Here is a 23,444-nt window from a genome sequence, read left to right on the forward strand (position 1 = left end):
ACTGTGACAGTTAGTGGACTGATAGACGATGATGAGCTAGTCCACAGCTGACATGAGAACTCCCTCGTAGGGGGGACAAATTCCACGAGTCCCAATAAACGAGAAACAATGTGGTCTTCCCCTGGCAGCATCACTCAGAAGAACTTCGTGCCCTAAAACTCTCCTGTGACTCACCTCTTCATCCCTCCTTCCCTCTAAAAATAGGGATGGGATCATTTATTCCCGATTACAATTATGAAATTAAAATGGCTCCCCAGTGCCTCCTGTACTACACACCAACCTATTAATCTGTTGTGCCCTGCTTCACCTGCAGGAGCTACTCAAAAATGCCTAAGGCCTTAGCTAAGGGCCCAGGAAATGTTCATGCTACAGATGGTTTTGACTTGTACAACCCCATCACTAACTCAGTATTTTGGACCATAGCATTGGCTTCAGGATGGGGCCACAGCTCCTCTGATCCCCACCTGCCTGACCCTGGGTTAGTGCCCACCCACTAACCAAGTCTTCCAAGACCGAACGAAGTCTCAGTGGGATGTGTATGGGAGGAGTTGCCAGATTGGGGAGGCAGTGAATATGATCAGAACACATTGTATGACATTCCCAAAGAACTAATAAAAATGAGATGTAAAAAGGAACACACACACACACACACACAAACCCTATACTGCTTACCCAGTAACTATACTAGCACATAGACATGGAAATGAACTGGGGTTTACAAGTTGCTAACATTGACATTTTGTTATTCCTTTCATTTTAAACTCGATTTTGGTCTTGCTTTGCTTTCAGCCCCCAGCAGGCAGTGACCATCTGAGCTGACTTCTCTTCCAATTGTGAAGACCCCATTGCTTACTTGTCTCTATTGAGGACCACTCTGGCTGTTTGGTCAGGAAAGAGCTGGCTTATGTGAGTCACAGTTACTCTGTTTTTCCAAATCAAGTGTGTTCTGCCCCCATACACACAGCCCTAAGACAAAATTAGGTTGATGCCTCAATTGCTTTGAGTCTTGGGTCTTCATCTCTTATAAATGAAAATTACCTATTCTTTTTGAATGTTTGAAATATGTCACCCAATCTTTTAAAAGATAGAAATTTCAAGCTTTCGTTGATAAAATTTAAAGCTATCATTGACCTCCACGGGTCTCTCTAGTCCCAGCTTACATTTGCATGTAGTAAACTCATGGGTGTCCCATTACCAGTGTTTCACATTTCCATCATTGCTCTCTGATTTTCTCCCTAAACTTGTTTGTTTGGTAATTCTCTTAGCTCTTGAAATGTGTCTCATTTTGTTTTTCAAATTAAGACGATTCAAATATCTTCTTGATGAATTGTTCTTGCTGTAATGAAAGGTAATTCTTTTAATTTTAATTATTATTTTCTCTGTATCACTAGTGTCTCTTCTCTTTCATTTATATCTTTACATGTATTTATTAAGGATGCTTTTGGGTCTCTCTGTTTTGGGTGTATTTTTATAAGAAGCATGTGATGTTTAAATGCTATTGATTTTCTGACTTTAATATATCTTTATTACATTCAGTAATGTACATCTTTAGAGTAAGGACTACCTAATTTCCTGTACTCCATTTATCAGCACCTTCCTTTGTGTGTTTTCTTCTTCCATGTTCTCTAAGAGAACACTGTCCTTCTTTCTTCTTTTCATTCCTCCCTGTTCCCTCCTCCCTCTCCCTCTTCCTTAGTCCCCCACTCCCTCCCTCTCTCATTCTTCTTTTTGTCTTGCATCCTTCATAGTTTTCTCTAGGCATCTGGGGGATTAGATTGTATTCCTTATTCAGTTGGTTAACTGAAAGTATTTACCTTTTGTTTCAGAATAATAAATATGAAGCCAAGCCTGGTGTTGTGAGCCTGGAATCCTAGGTACTTAAGATTCTCTGCAGAGTAAGTTCAAGGCCATCCTAGAGAACTTAGTGAGACCACACCTCAAAATAAAACAATTGAATGCATTGGAGATTCAGCTTCGTGGGAGACATGTGTCAAGCAAGCAAGAGGAACAAGATTCAAACCCCAGAACGGCTATAAAATAACAAAATAACCAGTCCTCACATCTCTGTCTTATTTCTGCACAAAACCAGGGCTCTGGCTAATTTAACCACAAACAAAATGACTCTCTGCCTCACCCCATCTTTCATGTTACTCTTTTCTTGGGTTGAGTTCATTGTATAAAGCACACAAATTAATTATGAGTGCTTATCGTCAATAATTAATTAAATCTACTAACGTATTTCATCAATATCTGTTGCAACCCCTTTCCCCTCTGAGCTTGATTTCATTCTTGCTGAAGTAAGTCTGTAAGGCTTCTTTCGGTGAAGATCTTCAGGCAGCAAATGTTTACTCTTTGTTTATTATCTGAAATTAGCTTCAACTTTCTCCTCCTCTTTCTTCTCCTCTTCTTCTCTGAGTCTCCATTGCCCCAGGCTACCCATGAACTGCTCATCCTGCTTCTATCTCCCAAGTACTGCGTTATTTCCTTTATTTTTTATTCTTTTTGTTTTTTTCTGCTTCTAAATAATAGTCATCTAAGTACAGCATTCAAAACATGATAATGTTTCCCTCTCATAACTTTGAGCTACTCAAGACTGTTCTCAAGGCTGGGCTTGTTTTCTCCGACGGAGCCCTCTTCTGTCCCTCAGCCTTTCTCGTATGAAGGCTGTCTCAAAGCTCTCTGGGCTGTCTAACTTTGCTGGTGTTCTGTGGTTTTTCCTACAGTGTATTACTGATTTTTGTTCTAATAAATTCCCAAACCACCCTTTCCATCTGAGGACTTCTTTGTGCCTTCAGTCTGACGTGGTTCTTAGATATTATTATCATCAGATAACGATTGCCTACTGTGGCCCTTTTCTCAGCTTTTGGGATTTCAAATAACATTGATGTTTAGTGACTCCAGAAGAGTCTGGGAATGTCTTCCTGCCTGTTTTTGCCCCTTGCTGTAACCCATGCTTTCTTAATGCTGTTTGTGGGATGTTCTTGTTCTGCCTTCTGGGCTTACTTCTGTTGGCATGTTCAACTGAGTATGATTTCAAATTGGTTCATCAACAATTTCCATTCTGATTTACATTTTTCAAAGTCCCTTCTGGTCCTATTTCACCATGGCCACTTTGACCTTCTGCTTCTTTGTGTCCCAGTTCCTTGTTTTTTAAAAATAGATGTGTCTTTTAAAATAAGTAAATGACTGAGGTATAACTGTGGTCTAGTACTTGCTGTAGAATCCTTTTCTCCTCTGAGGATTTTAGAAATGCTATTTTTACTTCCTTTGGAGCAAGTGCATTTTCTGGTGACTGTGGCATGTTTGCTCAACACCCAGTCACTACTGACTCCTGGGCTTGCTGTATTTCTAGTCTGCAGAGAGGTGAGTCCTTGAGCCCCTTTCTACTTCCAACCTGACTTAACTGATCGTCTCTTACCATATGACTCCTCTGTGCTGTGTTAAACTAAAATCCCATCACTAAGAGTTGCTACTGATACTGTGGGTTCCTTAACTGTTGTAATTGTGGGTGGCCTTGGGCACGAGGGTGTCTCATTTGTCTCATTCTCTCCAGAAAGACAGCTTCTACTGAAGAGCAAACATCTGTGGCCTAGGTGTCACCTTTCAGACATGGGAACACATAGGCCTCCTGTAGGCAGAGGCTCTACAGGAGGCCTATGTGTCCCACAGAACACGGGTAGAGTGGCCACTGGGTTCTGCAGTGTTTTCTATGGGCCTCACATGGACGCCTCAGGCTGGGCCCACTTTCTGTCTGTTGTCCTGACTCTCAGCATGCCTCGGTCTCTCTTCCTGTCAGTACTGAGGACTGAACAAAGGGGCTCACATATTCTAGAGCAAGTACTGTACCATTGAGCTACATCCCCAGGCATTAAAAATATTTCTCTTGATAACTGGTCGCATTGAACTTAAACTTACAATCTTTTTAAAAATATGTATTTATTTATGATGTATTTATTTATTTATTTATGTGTGTTTCTGCATATGCACACCACATGCCTGTAGGTATCCAAGGATGTAAGATGGTTCCAGATCCCCTGGACCTGGAGTAAGATGATTGTAGGCCACCATAAGGGTTCTGGGAACTGAACTTCTTCAAGAGCACTATTATTCTTTACCACTGGGCCATCTTTCCAATCCTCCTAAGCTGACAGTTTTCAGACCTCAGCCTCCCAAATACTGAAAGCATAATTTCTAACACTTACAGACTATTTGGATATAAAACAACCGTTTCTTATTTGTTATTTTGTTTAATTGTTTATCCCTTCCAATTACAAATAACTGTAAATCCATTAAACAGAGTTTATGGTCCTATCTGCAGCCTAGCTTAGATTCCTGTGATGATCTATATATGCTTGGCCCAGGGAGTGGCATTACTAGAAGTTGTGACCCTGTCAGACTAGGTGTGTCACTGTGGGTGTGGGCTATAAGACCCTCACCCTAGCTGCCTGGAAGCCAGTCTTCCACCAGCAGCCTTCAGATGAAGAAGTAGAGCTCTCAGCTCCACCTATACCATGCACCTGCCTGGATGTTGCCTTGATCCTGCCTTGATAATAATGGACTAAACCTTTGAACCTGTAATCCAGCCCCAATTAAATGATGTCCTTGTAAGAGTTGCCTTGGTCATGGTGTCTGTTCACATCAGTAAAACCCTAACTGAGACAATTCCCCAGAATAGAGGGATCTGGGTCAAAAGTCTAAGTGAAGCTATTATGATATGTTAATGGTTACTAGTTTTTTTCCATAATGATTAATTGTTTTCTGTCTACCTGTTGTGGATGTGGTGCAGGTGTGGAACTGGTTAGAGGGCTGTGGTCACAGGTATGAGTGTGGATATAGGTTTGGAGATATAGATACAAATGTGGAGATGAATGTGAATATGAATATCAGAAACAGGGGTGTGGGCAGAGCAGGGATGTTGCTGGAGAGTGGAGCATGTAAAGGTGAGATGATAGCCTACATTATACTGGTGAGCAGGAATTAGGAAGGGATGGTGTAGAACTGCCTCCTCTCCTTCCTCCCTCTCTTCCTCTGGCCCTTCCTCCATTCTCCTCTTCTTTCTTCTTTTCCTCATTCTTTCTCCCCTATATCTACTTCTGTCTTTTTCTCCCCTTTCTTCTTTCAATGCATTGCTATATAGAGTAGGTTGGCCTTGAACTCTTAATTCTCCTGCCTCACTCAGCCTCCAAAGTGGTGCTGGCTAGATATCTAAGACTAGAACTATCTATGATCATTATAAAGCACTGGAATGACACAGAAAATCATAAAGAAAATCAAAAACTTAAGTTTCTTTATATATATATATATACATATATATATATATAGCAACTGTCATATACTTATTTTACATTAATGTGATAAATACAATATTGAATGTAATTGTTTTTTTTAATTTTATCTTCCCCCTCAACATATGGTTATCTCTCTAGCCACTAAATTTCTCTGCAAACCAATCTCCTGTGTTTATTATTTGTCCACATTTCAATGTCTGTCTCCTAATTTGGTCAGTCTTACCCCTGTGTAAGTCACATCCAGTCTTAAGACTGAAAAATAGCGCAGTGATTCTTTGAGGTCCTGTGGTAGTCCTCTGTCATCAGCCCTCACTCCCTGTCCAGCTATGCACCTGTGTCAGACCAAACTGATACCTGCACAATTGAGCCTGGGAAGGGGCCTGATTGGGGAAGCCTGCATCTATTTATTGGCTGACAGGGCTGACAGGAGACAAGTTGTACACATGGACAGGGTGACCACACAAGCTCCAAAAGCCTTGTCTTGGGAATGTTTCTCTCAGAGAAAAGGACACTCATGAAAGGGTTTCCAGAAAATACAGGGTATCTGTGAGTATGGATCTGTAAAAAGGAGTCAGGAGAAGGCAGGCCAAACGTGGAGACTCAGTGAATCAGCTCCATGAGAGGCAGAGGTGCTCAACAGGAGGGTGGGAACGTGAGTGACCAGAAAAGCATCTGGTCTACAGATGAGTAGCCAATTTCCCAGGGTGCAGGGTGCATTTTCTGATTACAGGCCACAAGAAGGAAGGAAGTATTGTGGACTCTATGAAACACTGAGGTCAAATCAACTCTTTCTCACTTGAGTTGCTTTCGTCAGAGTTCCTTCATATATATATATATAATCATATCGATGAGAAAGTAACTATGATATGGGGTGATGAACAATGTCAGAGAAGCTATGAGAGCCAGGGGTAGGAGGTCACCTTTGCCATGAGAGCAAAGGACAGTGGAAAAGAAAGTGATATGGGAAGATTAGAATTCTTCCTAAGACATGTGACATTGGGCCTGGCTAGCCCAATGGCTAGCCCTAGACATAGGGTCTGGTTAATTCCACAAGTCCAGACTTCATAAGAGAATCCCAGGCTGAAGATATGTGGCTTTCAAAGCCTTGCATTACAGTGGCTGAGAGGAAAGAGTAAGGAGGCTAGAGTCAGCCCTCAGGGACTCATGGGAATATCAGGATGAGATCTGTGGCACTGGACTGGAGAGCACACAACGGGTGCAGAGTGGGACCCAGAGCTGATAAAGATCTCAACAAATCAGAGAACACAATCCAGACAGGCGTGGGCTGAAAAGAGGATCGAGAGGGAGATGGAGATGTGAGGTACAAAGTCCCAGAGTGGGACTCCACACCCCAGCCAGAGCCCTCCATGTCTCAGCACTGCAGCAGGAGATCAGCTTGCATGGGTCGTGGTAGGGTCTGGGAACACCTGTGCTGCTCAGGCCCAGGGACTCCAGGCAGCTGGTTCAATGACATCATCTAAGCCCTTTAAGCCTCGACAGGAACCCACACAGATTGCAGCAATGTTGACACCATTGTGTGGGTCCCTCATCAGTCCCGGGGTTAGAGTAGCTCTCCTCCTTGGAGAGCATGCATGCCTATCGGAGCAAAGTCTGGAACCAGAAGGAACTGCACTCAGTGCAGTAAAGCCAGCTGGCATCTAACAGCAGGTGCCACCCTGGGGTGGGTGGCAGATGGAAGGCAGAGCCCAGGTGTCCCATTGTGCCTTCCTGATGGAGGCCTTAGACGTGTATACAAAGGAATTCAAATTAGTAGTAGAGGAAAAAAATCACTGGGGACTAGCAGGTGTCCAGTGTTCCAGTGAGCACCCCAGTGTCACTAGGAGGCTCCTCAGGGCAGAGGAGCCATGCATTTGCCCCTTTTGCATTCCAGTGAATGGTCTCAGCATCACACACCACAGCCAAGAATGGATGCAAGCTGTAAATCAAAAGCATAAAATATATGAATGGAGAGAAAATGCATTCTGGCTGTAAGAAGAGACATCTGTTGGGCTCCATATAATATAATTAACAACTGGAACCAAGTGGAAGCAGAGGATTGCCCTGAGCCCCCTGGGAAGAAGCCTGTTTATTGTGATGACCTCATGAGGCCCAGGAAGAAATTGACAGGGTCATCTGAGACCACCAGGAGGGAAATGCTTATGTTGGTAAAAGGGATGTTCCCTGTTTAAAAATGTGTGTACACCACTCAGAAACAAGGAGTAGCTGGGCCAGCTTGTATAGTAACATCATTCTGCTTCCTGACACTTTTAGTGATGGAGCATTAATGTCTCTGTTGCCTCTTCCTTTCCAGGATGTCCATGCTCACTGGTCCACTCCCTGAAGGCCCCCCAGTCTATGACAAGATACCATGAGTTCTCTCCTTCTGTTAAGTCAGACCACATGTGACACCGAGAGACAGGAGCAACTTTCAACTGCCCTTTCTTTTTGTTGGGATAAAGAAACAGCTTGAGAAGCTGTGACAGTGGCAAAGTTCCTCACTGATTATGCAGGTTTCACAAGCTATGCCTAGGTCCCAGCCCTGAGCACACCATGGCTCAGTGCAGTAGCCATTGTCCTTGGAGGCGACCGGATCAGATGACTGTCTTAAGGAAGCACATTTATTGTCTCTTTTACTGAAAAATAACTTAGAATCAAAGGACTGGACTGCACACTTAATGCTAGGAAGTCTATGTGGGGTTTGAGACAACTCAGAGCAAGAGGCTTTGACCATTGGTTTGTGGCAGTGAGCTCCTGGTAAATGAACCAAACATGTAAACAAGTTTAATTAATATTTTTCTTTCAAGTGTGTCTTGGATGAATGTACTTAGGAAGGAGGAAGGAGGGTTCATTGTGAATTGTCTTTCAATCTCCAACTTCTTCCAACCAACCATCAAGCATCCAGATGACAATGCTGGGCAAGTGCCAGGGTTTCTGGAGTGTTCCTGACTGCTCATCTTTAGATGGCTTGAGCTTCTTCTGCTGAACTCTAACAGACTTGTAGTCCTTTCTTCTCAAGAGTTTGAGGCAGGGTGTCTTTGAATTCTCTCTCTCTCTCTCTCTCTCTCTTTCTTACACACACACACACACACACACACAACTAATATTCAATTATAGGAAACCTGTATAATTCACAGAATTGCTATAACTGTAGCCTGCGGCAACCATAGCACATGTGTAGTAGTAGATGGCCATTGTTGACTAACCACACTAAATGTCTGGCTGTGCCACAACAGTGGTTTCCCTTGAAGGTCTGCCATACCTGCATATCCTTTGCACCAACACAATTCTTCCATGCATAAGGTTTCAAGCAGCTATAATCCATTACATTGGTTAGATAACTTGCTCCTTTGGCTTCAACAGCCTTTATTTTTTTCCTGCCATCTCAAAGATCTTACTTCACAAGCTTTGGTTTGTACCTCTTGGTAAGAGATCATATATGTATCTGAAGGCCCAGATGACTCTCTGCATTCCTATGTGTACCCTGGGTCTCTTTCTCTGCAAATGTCATTATTCGTGATAGTAGTCACCAATGAAGCCCTGATTCCCCTACTTCCACCTCTGAGGTATCTATACCCACTTGGAGGTTACTCTCTAGGTAGGTGATTCATCTGCAGCATGACATCTTCACCCTCTTTCATACTTTTATCCTCTGAGTGAGTGGGATCACCCACATCCATCCTCCAATTTAGGAATCCTAGAGTCATCCTTGGTTTCTACCCTTCAGTGATTAGACATGTCCACCCTCCATTTCCCCACATCCTGTGAAAGCCCCTCCCCAAACTGCAGCTGCCAATGGCTTGTGTCTGCTTGGCCACTGCTCCACTTTCTTGTTGTTCCCCTTTCACTCACTTACCTTCTAAAAGTTCAACCTCTTCTTCCTCAACAGCTGTCCTGGGTCTAGATGATATGAAGTTCTGGCATAAAATATGAATCTGATTTCTGTTGCTATAATACTATGTCTAGGACTAGGTACTAGACAGTTCAACGAGATTGGGTAGTTATTGCTATAACAGAATGCCTGAGGCTAGGTGAGTAAAAGAGAATGGATAGCTATTTGGTTCATGCTTCTGGAAGCAGATAAACTCAAGAGCATGGCTTTAGCATGTTCATGAAGATAGGAGCTTCACCCGATTTTCATAGCATTTTCATCCCTTTGGGAGCCAACCTAACTAAGCATCCTTCCTAGTAAGGTCCGTATTCATTCTCAAAGACATAGACCCTGTAGCATAACACTTGTCTTCAGATCATACCTCCCAATGTCACCTCACTGGACTGGGATTTGAAACATGTAAGATATGAACTTTGAGATGCACAGTCAAATAGATGCGCACATCATAGCATTTTTTAAATCCCGTAATGACACCTTACCATAACCTGGAGCCTGTAATTGGCTCTTCTCTGTGTCCTGCTGTCCCTCCAAGTCACCATCTCTTGGTCCTTTTCTTTAGCCTCCTTTCTTGTCACATGCTGCTTCCATAGAAGTTTCTATTTTTCCCAAGCTGCACTGCTTTCCACACTGTCTCCCAGACTTGTGCTGTCTGGACCACACACCATACCACCCAACAAACTCCAAGTAGTCATGTCATATCTTGATGTCACCCCAATGCCATCTCTCTCTCATCAGAGAAATGTACTGTTCAGTGCATGTCTTAGACCTCCATCTCCTGCTTTGGATCATGCATGTTTCTTTTGTTTCTTGTTTTCTCCAAAACAAACAGTGTTTTATGCATCCAAGACAGCAAGATGCACACCAAGTCTTGCCATTTAGGAAGCATCAATAGATATCCATTGTATGAGCCAGTGGAGACTCTGTGTCTTTGAATATGGACCCTCTAGGTACCTCACTTATCCCTGGATGTGTCTCACTCCTATGGTCTTCTCCCCTGAGATTCACATTTGTGTGCCAATTACTTTTTCTGAATTCTTGTTACTAAAATTACAAGTGACTGGGTCTCAGCCACCATCTTTTCCCAGGGCTAGTAGCAATCATTCCCAGAGGCCTTTCTTCTGGTTTCTCTCTTGACTTTCCAACCCATCACTGGCTCTGAAGGGACTGTTGCCACGAGTCCTCCAGATGTTTGAAAGAAACCAGCTATGTGTTGAGTTTCTCAGCCATCAGTGATGAGCAAAATTCCTCATCAAAAACAGTTGCCAAGGAGAAAACAGCCTAGAAAGAACTTTGTGATAGATACTCTGACTACAATAAAGTAAGAATCGAAAGAGATGGGGATAGCATGGTAAAAACTCTTAAATGAAAATGTTCATACTCTCTTTTTTTCTGATAAAATAATCTGACTTGGAGGAAATCATGTCCACCAAAATCAAAACAAACCAAGAAATAGGATGAGACTTGTCTTCTCTGGCACCTGCCCTGAAGGGTGGTCTTGAGACACAGCTCTGGTGGGTGAGATAGAGAGGGGGTTTTCTGAGGGACACTGATTCTTCAGGTGCCTCCTAGCTCTTCAGTTCTTCCATCTAGCTTTCTGAGATGTGAACAGGAGGCTTAAGTAGCCTGTGATTGCCATAAATATCCAATGGAATGGAAGTTCTAATAAGGGTGACAGCAAAGGGAAGATCTGAATTGCAAGCACCGAGCACCCCCTGAACCCAGGTTCTATCTTTTCTGCTTTGTGAGGAGAACTCAACCTCATAAAGCTCCTTTCTGCCATAGGCCCTGTCATATCCTGTAGTGCTGGGAATGGTGATGCAAAGCCCTCTTTCCAGTATTCCCTTCTCCATGCAGGCAGCACACTACTGTGCAGCACAGCAGTACTGTGAAATCCCTGCCTGGTCTGCTGTTCCACATTAACTACCCATAACAGTCTCTGGCTCATTGCACCAAGTCCTGTGGTGTCTGTTTGCCCTTGTTTGAGTGACATCATTTGAGTGTGGGATTGGAAGCTCTTTTAGTTCTGATCAGAGCCCAGCAATTGAGTATGCTCTCCAGTATCCTGATTATTTTGGCTCTTTTACATAATCTCCCTCTTCTGCCATTTTTTTTTCTTCTGAAGAACTAAAACTTATACTTACCATCTCAAAGAAGGAATATAGTCTGTCTCAACAGATAGAGTGTGCTGATGTTTATTGGTACTATCTGGTCCAGGGCATGATATGAACGCTTTATAAATCCTGGCCACCATCAGCAGTTACCACCTTCCCTTTGGGTCCATTCACTGGAAAGTATTTAGGTCTTTCTGAGTTTGTGTTTCTCAAACCCCTGGTTTATAGACATCCATCCTCACACATTTTAAGGAATGTTGATAGAGGCATACTGTCCAACCATTGGATGGTAAGCTCTACATCAAGAATGTTCTAAAACATCGTTGAGACTCAATAAGTTTGGCTAAGAAGAAACCTACATTTGAAAATGATGAATACCAGTAAGTGAGAAATGTTGGGATCAGAGATAGACTCAACTCATGCTCTGGTCTTTCTCCAGTCTCCAGGATTTACAACTTATTGAGGAATGACAGTGACCAAGTCAATTGAAGAAGTTGACATGAAAATCTCCATCTTTGTTTTATCTGCCAGTAAGATCATGATGGGGCTGGTTTTACTCTTGGTAACCTCAATAATTTTTAATATTTCAGAGATTCAAATTTTGTTTTCCCAGTGGTATCAGTTTGGTTAGAATACTTTTAGAGTAGTCTCAAAAGTATTCTAAAGTATGTGATACAAAAGAAGGCACAAAATCCACATGCACCATTGTTCCTCTTATTTCTATCAACTGATGAGTACCTCTCAGCCAACAGAAATGCAGCTAATGGAATTCGGGGGGTGGGGGTGGGTTGAGGAATGAGGCCACCTGACAGAGCAGCCTTTCCTGGCCTGTGGGCACCATGGAGACTCACAGGGCCATGTTGAGCCAACATTGCATCTCCGCTGCCGGCACCAGTTAGAACAGCTTATTCCTGTTTCCCAATGAGTTCTGACTGAACGCCATCAACCATATGACAGGGTCTAACAAATATCAGCACTCTGCCAGGTTCAATAAACACCCTTTTCAGGGTAATGGTCTTTAATGAGGACACCAGCCATCAGCTAGGTTGGGAACACACTGTAATTATTACTGGGCAAAGATGTCTGGAAGGAGACCTGTAAGAATAAGGATCAGGACAATGCAGGGGGGAGGGAAGCTCATAAAGAAAAACTACACGAGCTCTAAACTTTGTGCAGGCAATAGGAAAAAAAATAACTCAAGTTTTAGGAATCATTTCCAAAACAATGTCAACAATTTATCTAGGGATCTAGGGGTTAAATAGTCACTCATGTAATCCGTGCCAAATTTTATACGTCTATAATTAAGTCAATGAGAGAATTGGTAACTTGCTTGATGGAGCACTTGGCTAAATTGGATCTATTACATGGAGCGAGGAGCACCTTCCATCAAAATAATCCTTTAGGGTCTGCCGGGAATGTCATGGATGCTTCCATCATAGCAGCTGAGACAGCCTTTGCCCCCAAGGAGCTCAATATATTATGGCTGTGTTTGTGTATGGCTCATCTTCCCAATTAAAAGACCGAAAGGTTAGACATCACCTTAGACACAGCCCATGAGCACAGAGGAAGGGGGGCTGCTTCACGTTGGGATGGGGATGTAGACTTGGCTCATTGAAGGAGATGTATTGTATTGCATTTATTCATGGAAGACTAATTTGTTGATTGCATGCACTGTTCAGGAGCTGAAGTGGCCCCGGGGAGGCAGGAGTGACTGAGACTCAACCCTGTCCACTTGATGACAAAGTCAAGTGTGGGAGACTTAATAGGTCTAGAGGACAGGGAAGATTTTGACAGGTAAGAGAAGGCAAGGGAAGGGTGCTTTATAAATTGACACAGTACAAGTGACTGAGATGGTGATTTGCACAGAGGAAACAGTCAATATGGAGAAAGGGCTCAATTGTCACTGAGTACCTAGTGTGTATCCCAAACAAAGTGACCAGGGCTTTGCAAATTTTGTACTAAGAAGAGCTCACAGCAACTAGAGAGTATTTTTTATTATAATTTAATAGATGCAGAGATAAAAGCTGGAGATACTTAATAAATCTCCTAGATGCATGTGTCAGGTAAGGAGCAGATCAGAATCCACCTACAAGTCTTTCTGGTAGGGTTTCTACATGGGTCATGGCTAGCTCTCCAATCTGCCTATAATATGGGTTGTATACAAAGAGAAAGGACAATCAATCAGGAGCCATTAGAAGCAGGACTAAATAGGGCCACCAATACTGAACATATCTACTCAGATAAGTGACATGTTTGGTAGAATGAATGATCAGGCAGTATGTCCTGTCAATGGCTTAAGGTTGAAGAATGCAATCAGGAAGGTTAGAGAGGTCAGCTGGGAAGGTGAATGCTGAGTGTTTCTGTTGGTCCCATGGAGGCACTAGAATGGCTGGGGAAGCGAGATGGAATGGCTAGGGATTCAGTCGTGGCAAGGAGATGAGGGAAGGCATCTCATGTAGGAGCTGGCTCTCTTCCAGGGTCCTATCAGCAAACTGTTTAAGTCAATTGGTGCCCCAGGGAGACAAGTACTCTCTTTCCCCACTTGCCTTCAAATAGGTTAATAGGCTGTTTTCAATCCCAGCCTAAATATATAGACAACAGTAAATGAAAACTAGAAAACAAAAATGGGCTTTAACAGTGTACAGGATGACTCCAAAACAAGAGGAAGTGGGAAGCCTGGGTACCTGTTGAAACCATTGAAATGACAAGTAACACTTGCTATGAAAGTGTGCAAAGAGGACACCCTGGGGGGCCTGTGGTCAGCATGGTTTTTGCAAATGGGCAACAAATTTTGGGAAGTTATGTGGCCACCCTAGGTGAAGCAGATGGCCCAGACTTCCTCTGTTTCTGGAACTGTGATAGTCAAATCAAACAACTGTTTCTGAATATGGCATCATCCCTCAGATAGCAAGAGTTTTCTGGGTCTCCTTCCAGTATAGTGTGCACTGAGGAGAAGGAAGCATGTCATTGAGTAATACTACTCAAAGACAACTGTAATTAGAATATTAAACCTGCTATAGACAAATATACTCCAAGCTCAAACAGAATGCACAGGCAAGCCCTTCTTTGTTACTTTGTTATCAAGTAAGCGGAAGAGACCTAGCAGCTAAATAGATCCTGGTTTTAGGCTGTACAACTTGGCCTTGCAAGATTTGTTCCCCAACACTGCCTCTTTCCTCCCTCCCAGAAACAGACCATAATGCAATGCTTAGGGCATGGGTTGATTCGTTTTTATCTTGGTATTTTAAAAATGCAGATATTTTAAATGAGGGCACACATTAGCAGCAGAGTCTTCTGGAGATTGCTAAGTACAATGGTTTGTGCTGGCAATCCCAGCACTTAGGAGGCTAAGGCAAGAAGATTGCCAGTTCCAGGAGCGTCTGGGCTACATAGCTACATAGTGATATCCTGTGTTAAATAAATAAATAAATAAATAAATAAATAAAATTAATACATAAACAATAACAGTAGGCAGTGATTTGAATACTCTTTATGAAGGAGATACTTCTACAGAAAGTACCATATAGGCTGTAACATGAGTCTCTACCAAATCAATTAAGGATACCCGGGGCAAAGGCATTAAGGAATCTTTCCCTTATCCACATGACAACTGAACATTGAAATCAGCATATTTCTTGGAATATATAGATTTATTTTTTTCTGAAAGAGGTACTCTGACTTTTAAAAGAATCTTAGCCTGGCAGTTAGTTCATAAAGTTCTTGGTTTCCCCAAGTTCATCAATGAAAAAAGGGAATCTACAAGTAATCTATATTCCAGGAACTATTTTTAATAGGTGATATATTGGTTTTTCTCCTTTTATTTTGGATACTGTAGGTGATTTTAATTGTAGTTACACTGAGAAACTAATTTTCTTTTTGCCTTCCAGAAGAAGTACCCTCTTCATTCTCATAATTATTTACTATTACATATTTGTGACTTACTATTATTATTATACATTAGAGAGTAAACTAAGTTCCTGCCCCCCAAATGAATTGGTTGATGTAACAGTAATGTAAGTGCATTGTTCAGCTCTAAGCTGCTAGATTATCAGATAGTAAAGTAAATTTTTAACAACATAAGGGAAAATATATTTAATTATCAAGATTTTTGAAACAGATGACATGTTCAGTTCAACACAAGAATCATGGCGATTGATTCGTCTGGAAGCAGACAGCCGAGCCTAAACATCTAGGAACAATTAAAAAGTGGTGGTTTTTGAAAATTACTCCCAGAAGTTTCAAAAATCTTTCGTTTTAGTCATTGTGGTCCAGTGAACCATAAAGCCATTATGGAGGAACCAGAGTACTAGGGAGGAAATTGAAACACAGCAGTAATTAACAGTAGGGATATGTCAAAATAAAAATGAATTGGGAAGAGGATGGCCATTGCGTGTTCAGCATAGGAGAGGAACATTTACATATCCTCAAAACCAAGCAGAAGAGTCGTCGACACTCAGCATGCACACAGGTTCAGCCCGTCATCTGCAGGCTTGACAGGAAGAGCTAGGTACTGTTTTTTAAAATGTGTAGGAAAGTGTCTTCAAAGGCTTACTTGTCACTTAAACAAAACTAGTCTATTCTTTTTCTAAAATACTTTAATTAGCATTAATGCACATTTCTATTTGTTTTAGGATTGAATTAACAACCTCCATTTTAGATCTCTGCCTCTTACTTCTGTATGCTTAATGCCAATGAAGAATAATTGAGAAAACACCAGAAAAGGAGCCCCCATTGCAAACACAGATTTCCCTGTGGGTTCCCGAATACTTTACAGCAAATGTTAAAGATTTATTGCACATGAACATCAAACATGGTTTTACTACAATTCTCATTTGGATCAAATTGACACATTTTACACTCATTTTAGCCTAATGAGATTCTTTCTCTACACATTATATTCCAAGTGACCCTGTACATGAAATCTGTAACATGGAGCAAACCCATTGATAGAACAAAGTCCTACTCTTACTGGTTTCTTAATTTACTAAAGAGAAAAAAAAAAGCAGTTAAGCAAAATCATCAGTCTTCAACAAATGAACATTTTAATCGATGCTCAATAGAGGATTCAGACGCAGTGAGCACTGTTATATTTGAGGTCTAAATGCAGCATTGGCAGCTAAATTCGCCTCTGCTAAGATTATAATCTGAATATCCAATGGTTCAGGCGTATTTCATAATTCAAATTGAGGGACTTAGTCATGACAAAGCTACAATCTGAACAGGCATAGGAAATTAGATTTGTGGTTCATTTTTAAGTCTTTGCTAACAGGCTGCCAGGATTCAATATTTACTCTTGAGCACAATTGCTTATTCTCAAAGTCAGTCTTAGAAAATGTTCTTGCTGCTTAATCCTGAGGATGAGGCATGGGATGACGGAGGGCTGTATACAACAGCTGCCAAGCCTTCCGAGAAGCACAGTAGGTGACCTTGAAGTGAGGTGAAAGGAAACCAGAAAATGTTAATTAAAATTATTAGCTCTGTTTGAGGTGCTTATCTTGTTTACTGCTAAGGTGTTGCTCCCTTCTGCATAATCAGGGGTAATTTCCCTTACTTTCAAGTCTGTAATTTTAAATATCACAAAGTTTTATCTTCTAGATGAAGTAGTTCATTATTGGTCTGTACATAACTGCTTGATGTTTTAATATATGTGACTTCCACGACTCTTACAATTTATCTACAAGTTTTGTATATATTTGTAGTGGTGGATTGTGAGTGGCACATGAATTAAAATCTTTTCTTTTTTTTTTTTTTAAAAAAAACTTTTGTTGGGATTTCAACATTGCTCTGGGTTTTTGATGTGGGGACAGAAATTGTATTGATCTGCCCACTCATATTTCTTTCTATGTAAGACTTTGCAGGCCAGCAGTACTGGCAAGAGAAACTTCTCTGAAGTCTCTTCTATTTGGAAACAAAATACTCCTGTCACTTAATCCAAACAAAAACAAAGTATATTTTCTCAAGTTGTCAAATAAACAAAGAAATGAGTCTTTTATGCTATCAAGTATTCCTAATGTAAGCAGTCCATTCTGATGGATATTGGTAAAAAAGAAGACCATATCACAGCTTTTTTTTTAAATGTCATATTAACCTTAGCTATCAGAGGTCTGAATGCTTAGCTATAATTGTGTAACCTTCAGATTCAGTTTCCTATAAAACCATCCCTTTCAAAAAAGTTTTCTCATTGGAAAACACAGACAAGTCTAAGGTAGAATTGCTTTTTCCTTGTTTATATAAACAGATTGTGGTGTTTTTTTTTTCTCTTAAGCAACCTGATAAGAGACTATAAAAGCTGATTCTTTTTGCAGAAAATCAGTGATTAGGTTAAGGCATCCCAGGATACATGATTTAAATTATAGCAAAACAGTGCCCAGCATCAATACCAAAGTGCCTCTTCAGTCTGTTTCTCAGTGCTGACTGTCTGGAGGCCTGGCTGTTTGCAAAACAAGGCAAGAACTATGAAGCAGCAACTGTACAGAGTACAGCTTGTGTCCCTGAGACCATCAATGACTTCTACTTAGAAGAGCCTGACACCAAAATTACGAAAATGGAATATTCTAGAACAGGTTAGAGTTTAACTTTCCTCAGTTCTTTAGGGAATGCTGAAAGAAGACTCCTGGAGGAGAAATTAGATCAGTATGGAGTTCGTTACAGATGTTCCCTGAAGGATACTGAACTGCCTCTTGAGAGTTGACAACCTCCCAGAGAATGTCCTCAACTGCCCAAGATTAAGACCCTACTCCAATGCTGCTTTCTCTCACATTCAGTAATTGGGAGGCTCTGCATCCCCCACATTGGGATCCCTTCAAAGTCTCTAATGAAAAAAATGACAGGGGCCTAATAAAGAATGTCTGAGAGATCCACTCATCCACTGACCAATCCAGAGATGGGGCTGCTCTGCTTGGGCACAAAGCATCCTCAGGTGGCCTTACTTGTCTCCTTGAAGGTGCCAGTCCCCACTTGCTGCTAAAATCAACCAGGATGACTCCTTAGCCAAACCCCATCTTCTGTCTTTCAAATGTCCCTCAGACCTCAACATGCCAACTTAAAATCTCACCTCAGCTTTCTCTGTGCTCTCAGTGGATGCAAATACTTGCACAGGTCTCTCTTCAGACTCTTGACCCACCACACAGCCCCTGCAGACCCTCTTACTTGTATCCTTCTAGCCACTCACACAGTCAGCCTATACCACTGCCCTTTATGTCTGTTCCATAAGACATACTCCTGGTCATCTGTCTACACAGGGTCCTCCCCAACTCTCTGGCACCTCAGCCTTCTAATGTGCTTAGTTTCTTGGTTACCCAGTCTTCATGTTTAAGGGAAACAGAGTCATTCTGGTTTTTTGGTTTTTGTTTTTGTTTTTGTTTTTGTTTTTGGTTTTGGTTTTGGTTTTGATTTTTATTAGTCTCTAGGCTTTCCTCTGGAAAAGCCTAGGATCTTGCTCTCTTCTCTATTTCTAACACTAGGAAGGGACTTTCTAGAATCCATATGAGCAAGGTGCATGTGTGAGAGGTGTGTTGTAGTTTGTGTCAGCAAAGGAGATGGGGTCTGGCCAACTCCAGCTGCTCTTTCTCAGATCAATCTCTTTCCTTCCTATCAAGGCCTTGCCCCTCATCTGCCTAATAGATCTTGTGATGGCTTTCCCATCTTCTCAGAAGCATCTGGAACGGTTAAGTCCTGTAAAGACACTGCTTGTGGCTTTGCTCAACCATGGCCTTGTCAGCTTAGTTACCTTGGTCATTATCCAGTGGATGGGTGAGCTCCACACAGTATCATCCTATGACAAGACAGGGGTTCTACAAAGACTTAGTGCACTCAAACTGTATACAGGCTAGAAAAGGATCATTCTGGGGAAAGGGGCAGTGATCACAACCCCTTTCGATGGGTGGGGACAGTATGGCCTTCCTATACTTACTTTGTGTCCCTGACCCCAGGGTTTCCTTGATTCCATGTACTGATGCCCATCAACCAACGAGGCCTTTCTCATACCATGGCTTTCAATGAGCCTGTCTGTGGACTATTTCTCCTTATTTAGAGAACTCCCTTTTTGATTAAAGTAACCACAGATCACCATGAGAGAGGCCCTTCTATATCCCTCATTCAGTGACAGCTGTTGTCCACTCGATGGTACACATCACTGGGGCCCTTCCTGCTTCTGCTCTCAGCCCTTTCTCACCGCCAACTACTACTCTTGGGACAATATTGATTGTGAAGAAACTGCCAGGAAAGCTACTCATTATATTTCATAAACAAATGGACATTTTAGTTTCAGGCTGGAGAGTTCTGAGGATTCTAGCTGCCATGACCAATAATAAAAATTAGTCCCAAGAAATCTGAGACTTAGAGGGGAAAAATGAGTTCCCTCAAGAGCTTGGGGGCAGGCGTCCCATCTCATAGATCAGCAGCCAAGCTGGGAGAGGGGCGCTGGCTTATTCGCTCAAGGATCCCCTTGAGCCATAGCTTTGTGACTTTCTCTTAGCCCAATGCAAATACTATGTTGTCAAGAACTATCAGATGCTACCTAAGAAAATGTTTTTAGGGAGAAACAAGGACCACTTTGATCTGGGGCAGTTTCTCTTTCTGCTTTTTAAGCCTTCTTCATATTGACCACTCATCACTGAGATGGCAAGAATTCCTGGGTAGCTTACAACCCAGTTCATTATCTTATGGGTTCACTGTTAATGGTTCCAGGGGAAGCCAGAAAGATTGAAGAATGGCTGTGGGTGGAGGAGACTGAAGGGAAGTTTTAGAAAAAGACAATGATGACCCAGAACTCAAACCACTAAAAACCTCTTTGAGAAGGTACATTTGGAGACCTTATTCTCTCCCATCTCACTTTCCCCACTCCCATTTTCACAACCACAGCCTCGGGAGTCTCTGAAAACCAGAGGAAAAAAAATTGTTCTCCTGCAAGAATACTGGCTTCCTCAACTCCGCAGTGATAAGCTCTGTCAGAGGGGAGTTCCGAGGGTGACCGTGTGTGGCTCCACAGTGGCGCCTTTGAGTGTGTGAAAGATGAGGCTCTTGGAAGGAGACTAAAGAAGAGAACTTGGCTGCCTCAGCTAGAGAGATTCTTGGCTGTGGTCGGGGGCAGCCTCCTTCCTCTCCAGATGGAAGGCATGGTTGGGACTTACCCAGGACTGTAGGCTGAGGTACCCTGATTCCTACCCTTAATCATACATAGTCTTTTCCTAAGAAGTTCCTTCCAATCTAGGACTTCAGACAATCGTGTTCCGTGGCATCTAAGACGCTCATGCAGTGTTGACTCCTTTGCCTGTCAGGGGACTCTTCAGCCTGTGTGCAGATCCACACTCTCAGGTGGAGTGTCCGGCAGGCAATCCAACCCTCACAAACAGAAGTCCTGCCTTCACTTGTACAAACTTCTTCATCTCCTTCCCCTCTGGAAGCCAGAGTTAGCTCTTTTTTTTTTTTTTTTTTTTTTTTTTTTGTGCTGCTGCTCAGACCTGAGACCTGGATGCACATTGCTTCATAGCCATCCATACATAGTTCATGTTCACTTGTTTCCTCTAGCCTCTGTACCATCGACCTGATGCTGGTCACCCATTTGGGAGACTTCGAAGAACCTTCAACACACCCTTCCTTCCATAATAGCACCCTTGTTGTCACTATGGCTAGAACAATCTGTCCCAGTACAGTTTACATCCTCTGAACTCTTGCCCACCCTCTCCCTTCAGCCCTGTGCAGGCTGCAGGCCCAGTTCCTGCCCATCCCTAACCTAGGCTGCCTCACCGACTTGTTATATTCCTGCATTATAGAAGGAGGCTACCCTTCTGTCTTCCACATACATGTGCTTTGCTTTCAGGCTCTGTCGATGCTTCTTGTGCTCATAGTACCACTCTGGTGAGCTTTTCAAGTGGACTGGTTGTCCCTCCTTCTCACTCATGTCTAAGACAGGCAACATCTCCCAAGCAGGGGCCTCCAAGAATCCTAACTGAAATCACATCGCCTGATCACTTGGCCTCTGCTTTTCTCCTTCTTATTCTTATTGGTGAATATTCATCAATCATTGTCCACATGGTATGTTATAAATGTATTTTCCTTTAAGAACATAGTGGACTTTGACCATATGTTCTCTCCCTGCCACTCTTAACCCTCAACACCCTGGCTAGTCTCCCTTTCCCCAAGACTACAAGACTTCTATTTTTATGTCTTATAGGCACAGAATTTGTAGCACACAAAAGTAGAAATGGGATTACTAAAGAGGAAGAGACCTGAAGGGATACATAGAGACAGACAGAAGGGGAATCTAGTTAGTTAGAGGAAGGTGTTCAGCAAGAGGGGTTAAGAAGGGCAGCATTAAACCAAATAAACAAAAATTTTGGAAACTCTCTGCAGCCACACATACCAAGACACCCATACCAACCCCAGTACTGTCAGGTGAACAGAAAGAGAAAATACTGTGCATGTGTACAACTGAGAGGAATCTGTCACAATGAAGAGTGGAATCCTGTCTTTTACAATAACATGCATAACCCCTCCTCCTCAAGGGGGACATCATGTTAAGTGAAAGGAGCCAGGAACAGAATCAGAGCAGCTCAGGAACTCCCTCACATGTGGATGCTAGAGGGGTTTGTAGAGGAGCTAAGGACAGAATGGTTGTGTTCATGGGTCAGAAGGAAAGACTCTGCTAATGGGACAGTGTCCCATTTGGGAAGGAGAAGTAAGCCCATTCTAGTCAGGCCACTGCGGCTATCAGCAATGCACTGTGCATTTCCAATAGCCAGGAGAAAGGATTGTCAATTTTCTCCAAGTTAAAAAAAGAGATAGAACATTTTAAGATAGCGGATCTGCCAATCACTCCAATGTCTTTAGTGTCCTGTATCCACACATTGAATCATTTCCTTGTCTGATGTGGTTGTTTGAGCCTGTGATTTTAGCACCAGGAAGGGTGGGGCAGGATTGAGTGTGAGTCCAGCCTGGGATACATAGTGAGTTCTTGGGCATCCTGGACAGTGTATGAAATGCTGTCTAAAAATAAAATAAAATTAAATTAAATTAAATCAGGCCAAGGATCATTTAGCAGAGTGTGTTTTTAGCACACATGAAGTCTTGCGATCCATCTCTATCATTGCACATAGCAGTGATACAAGCTTTTGGAAGGCAGAGTTAAGTTATTTCAGGACTAGCCTGAGATATATGAGACTTCTATTTCATCGAGAAAGGGAGAGACAGGGGGGGGGCATTATGAATATTTGAAGGAAAAGAAGAAAATATTGGTTATACTTTTAAAAATAAACAAAAGATAAAGCATCCCACCATACTACATAAGCATATTGATTATTAAAGGTCATAAAAGTAACAGGAATGGGAAAGTCCCTACAGAAGCCAGCCTACCTGAAGGCTGGAGGTGTGGCTACTGCTATATGGCTTGAGTAGTGTGGAGAGTGTCTGGGTTTGATCTCCAGAAACAAAAGGACGGCTTAAATAAATAAAATATCTCTTAGTCAAAGAAACCCACGGGTATCTATGAATTTACCAGAAGACAGGGCCCTGACTGTTTTACTGCTCAAACTCAGGACCAAGTGTCAGCCCGTCACAGTGCCTGAAATCATTAGTAAAAGTAGCAAGATGTACACCGAAGTGAGAGTGCCCATTGCCACTGAATTGCGCATTTGAAAACTGTGACAGCTTCCACACACCCTATACATATATGCATGCAATAACAGCTAATGAAAAGGGGGGGTCTTGGATTTGAAAAGGAGCTGTGAGGGCTATAAGAGAGGGTTTAGAGAAAGAAAAGGAAAGGAGACATGTTGTAATTATAGTCTCAAAAATAAAACCAAATAACGAAATTCATGACAGCTCAAACAAGTCCCATTTGAACTCATTGGGACCAAGTCTTGTCATGAGAAGGGAAGCAGACACAGGTCCTGCCCTAGCTGAGGACCTATTAGCAGCCTGATAGTGGCCAGGAGAGGGAGAGTCAGGTTATTTTGAGAGTATAGACCCTAGCAGTTTGCTATGCTCCAATGGAAGGCCACACCTCCAAGAATGTATACAGGCAATTCAAATTGTCCTTGATGGATATAAAACAAAAGAGGAAGACACAATGTCGGGTGGGCAGGGAAGTGGGTGGTGGACATGGGTGGACTTGGGAGAGAAGCAAATATACTTAAAAGACAGGGGCCGGGCGGTGGT

At 42.3% G+C, this 23,444-nt stretch overlaps 1 long non-coding RNA gene across 1 annotated transcript in view; it reads left to right on the forward strand.

The window, feature by feature from the left end:
• Nucleotides 1–3,203: 3,203 nt before the first annotated feature.
• LOC127694768 (uncharacterized) overlaps nucleotides 3,204–23,444 on the forward strand; it is a 92,234-nt gene continuing 71,993 nt past the window's right edge. Inside the window, exon 1 of the long non-coding RNA XR_007979855.1 lies at nucleotides 3,204–3,363. This is a non-coding gene — a long non-coding RNA (uncharacterized LOC127694768). The remainder of the gene's footprint in view (nucleotides 3,364–23,444) is intronic.

The sequence above is a fragment of the Apodemus sylvaticus genome, chromosome 1 (genome assembly GCF_947179515.1).
Source record: "Apodemus sylvaticus chromosome 1, mApoSyl1.1, whole genome shotgun sequence".
Taxonomy (NCBI): Eukaryota; Metazoa; Chordata; class Mammalia; order Rodentia; family Muridae; genus Apodemus; species Apodemus sylvaticus.